The sequence below is a fragment of the Phalangium opilio genome, unplaced genomic scaffold (genome assembly GCF_054372755.1).
Source record: "Phalangium opilio isolate 3A_F unplaced genomic scaffold, DU_Popi_V2 ptg001170l_1, whole genome shotgun sequence".
NCBI lineage: Eukaryota > Metazoa > Arthropoda > Arachnida > Opiliones > Phalangiidae > Phalangium > Phalangium opilio.
This window is the reverse complement of record NW_028324255.1, coordinates 5741721-5745266: the sequence shown is the minus strand read 5'-3', so window position 1 is coordinate 5745266 and position 3546 is coordinate 5741721. Positions and strand designations below refer to the sequence as shown.

Here is a 3546-nt window from a genome sequence, read left to right as displayed (position 1 = left end):
GTGTTGTGAGGTCTCGGATGTGAAGTAAAAAGTCAAAGTTTTACCTCAATACCTGACGAAAATTTAATTTTTGGGCTTCAGTGGCGCAATGGTCAGCGCGTTCAGCTGTTAACCGAAAGGTTGGTGGTTCGAGCCCTCCCGGGAGCGGTGTTGTGACGTCTCAGATGTAACGTAAAATGTCAGAGTTTTTCCACAACACCTGACGAACATTTAATTTTTGGGCTTCCGTGGCGCAATGGTTAGCGCGTTCAGCTGTTAATCGAAAGGTTGGTGGTTCGAGCCCGCCCGGAAGAGGTATTGTGTGGTCTCAGATGTAGCGTAAAAAGTCAAAACTTTTCCACAATACGTGACAACCATTTAATTTCTGAGCTTCCGTGGCTCAATGGTTAGCGCGTTCGGCTGTTAATCGAAAGGTTGGTGGTTCGAGCCCATCCGGGAGCGGTGTTGTGAGGTCTCAGATGTAGCGTGAAAACTCAAACTTTTTCCATAATACGTGATAACCATTTATTTTCTGAGCTTCCGTGGCTCAATGGTTAGCGCGTTCGGCTGTTAACCAATAGGTTGGTGGTTCAAGCCCACCAGGGAGCGGTGTTGTGTGATCTCAAATGTAACGTAGAAAGTCAAAGTTTTTCCACAATACCTGACGACCATTTAATTTTTGGGCCTCAGTGGCTCAATGGTTAGCGTGTTCAGCTGTTAACCAATAGGTTGGTGGTTCGAGCCCACCCGGGAGCGGTGTTGTGTGATCTCAAATGTAACGTAGAAAGCCAAAGTTTTTCCACAATACCTGACGACCATTTAATTTTTGGGCTTCCGTGGCGCAATGGTTAGCGCGTTCGGCTGTTAACCAATAGGTTGGTGGTTCAAGCCCACCAGGGAGCGGTGTTGTGTGATCTCAAATGTAACGTAGAAAGTCAAAGTTTTTCCACGATACCTGACGACCATTTAATTTTTGGGCTTCCGTGGCGCAATGGTTAGCACGTTCGGCTGTTAACCAATAGGTTGGTGGTTCGAGCCCATCCGGGAGCGGTGTTGTGAGGTCTCAGATGTGACGTAAAAAGTCAAAGTTTTTCCACAATACCTGACAACCATTTAATTTCTGAGCTTCCGTGGCTCAATGGTTAGCGCGTTCGGCTGTTAACCAATAGGTTGGTGGTTCGAGCCCACCCGGGAGCGGTGTTGTGGGATCTCAAATGTAACGTAGAAAGCCAAAGTTTTTGCACAATAAATGACGACCATTTAATTTTTGGGCTTCCGTGGCGCAATGGTTAGCGCGTTCGGCTGTTAACCAATAGGTTGGTGGTTCGAGCCCATCCGGGAGCGGTGTTGTGAGGTCTCAGATGTGACGTAAAAAGTCAAGGTTTTTACACAATACCTGACGAGCATTTAACATTTGGGCTTCCGTGGCGCAATGTTTAGCGCGTTCGGCTGTTAACCAATAGGTTGGTGGTTCGAGCCCATCCGGGAGCGGTGTTGTGAGGTCTCAGATGTGACGTAAAAAGTCAAGGTTTTTACACAATACCTGACGAGCATTTAACTTTTGGGCTTCCGTGGCGCAACGTTTAGCGCGTTCGGCTGTTAACCAATAGGTTGGTGGTTCGAGCCCATCCGGGAGCGGTGTTGTGAGGTCTCAGATGTGACGTAAAAAGTCAAGGTTTTTACTCAATACCTGACGAGCATTAAACTTTTGGGCTTCCGTGGCGCAATGGTTAGCGCGTTCGGCTGTTAACCAATAGGTTGGTGGTTCGAGCCCATCCGGGAGCGGTGTTGTGAGGTCTCAGATGTGACGTAAGAAGTCAAGGTTTTTACACAATACCTGACGAGTATTTAACTTTTGGGCTTCCGTGGCGCAATGGTTAGCGCGTTCGGCAGTTAACCAATAGGTTGGTGGTTCGAGCCCATCCGGGAGCGGTGTTGTGAGGTCTCAGATGTGACGTAAAAAGTCAAGGTTTTTACACAATACCTGACGAGCATTTAATTTTTGGGATTCCGTGGCGCAATGGTTAGCGCGTTCAGCTGTTAATCGAAAGGTTGGTGGTTCGAGCCCACCCGGGAGAGGTGTTGTGGGGTCTCAAATGTAACGTAGAAAGCCAAAGTTTTTCCACAACACCTGACAACCATTTAATTTCTGAGCTTCCGTGGCTCAATGGTTAGCGCGTTCGGCTGTTAACCAATAGGTTGGTGGTTCGAGCCCATCCGGGCGCGGTGTTGTGAAGTCTCAGATGTGACGTAAATAATCAAGGTTTTTACACAATACCTGACGAGCATTTAACTTTTGGGCTTCCGTGGCGCAATGGTTAGCGCGTTCGGCTGTTAACCAATAGGTTGGTGGTTCGAGCCCATCCGGGAGCGGTGTTGTGAGGTCTCAGATGTGACGTAAGAAGTCAAGGTTTTTACACAATACCTGACGAGTATTTAACTTTTGGGCTTCCGTGGCGCAATGGTTAGCGCGTTCGGCTGTTAACCAATAGGTTGGTGGTTCGAGCCCATCCGGGAGCGGTGTTGTGAGGTCTCAGATGTGACGTAAAAAGTCAAGTTTTTTGCACAATACCTGACGAGCATTTAGGTTTTGGGCTTCCGTGGCGCAATGGTTAGCGCGTTCGGCTGTTAAGCAATAGGTTGGTGAATCGAGCCCATCCGGGAGCGGTGTTGTGAGGTCTCAGATGTGACGTAAAAAGTCAAGGTTTTTACACAATACCTGACGAGCATTTAAATTTTGGGCTTCCTTGGCGCAATGGTTAGCGCGTTCGGCTGATAACCAATAGGTTGGTGGTTCGAGCCCACCCGGGAGCGGTGTTGTGTGATCTCAAATGTAACGTAGAAAGCCAAAATTTTTCCACAATACCTGACGACCATTTAATTTTTGTTCTTCCGTGGCGCAATGGTTAGCACGTTCGGCTGTTAACCTATAGGTTGGTGATTCGAGCCCAACCGAGAGAGGTGTTGTAGGGTCTCAGATGTAACGTAATAAGTCATAACTTATCCACAACACCTGACAACCATTTAATCTCTGAGCTTCCGTGGCTCAATGGTTAGCGCGTTCGGCTGTTAACCAATAGGTTGGTTGTTCGAGCCCATCCGGGAGCGGTGTTGTGAGGTCTCAGATGTAACGTAAAATGTCAGAGTTTTTCCACAATACCTGACGAACATTTAATTTTTGGGCTTCCGTGGCGCAATGGTTAGCGCGTTCGGCTGTTAACCAATAGGTTGGTGGTTCGAGCCCATCCGGGAGCGGTGTTGTGAGGTCTCAGATGTGACGTAAAAAGTCAAGGTTTTTACACAATACCTGACGAGCATTTAATTTTTAGCTTCCGTGGCGCAATGGTTAGCGCGTTCAGCAGTTAACAAATAGGTTAGTGGTTCGAGCCCACCCGGGAGCGGCGTTGTGGGATCTCAAACGTAACGTAGAAAGCCAAAGTTTTTCCGCAATACCTGACGACCGTTTAATTTTTGGGCTTCAGTGGCGCAATGGTCAGCGCGTTCAGCTGTTAACCGAAAGGTTGGTGGTTCGAGCCCATCCGGGAGCGGTGTTGTGAGGTCTCAGAT

At 48.2% G+C, this 3546-nt stretch overlaps 1 non-coding gene across 1 annotated transcript; it reads left to right on the top strand.

Annotated features, from left to right (window-relative positions):
* The first annotated feature begins 2720 nt into the window (after positions 1-2720).
* TRNAI-GAU (transfer RNA isoleucine (anticodon GAU)) lies at positions 2721-2793 on the top strand. The gene has a single exon. It is a non-coding gene; the product is annotated as a tRNA-Ile (tRNA).
* Positions 2794-3546: the final 753 nt, after the last annotated feature.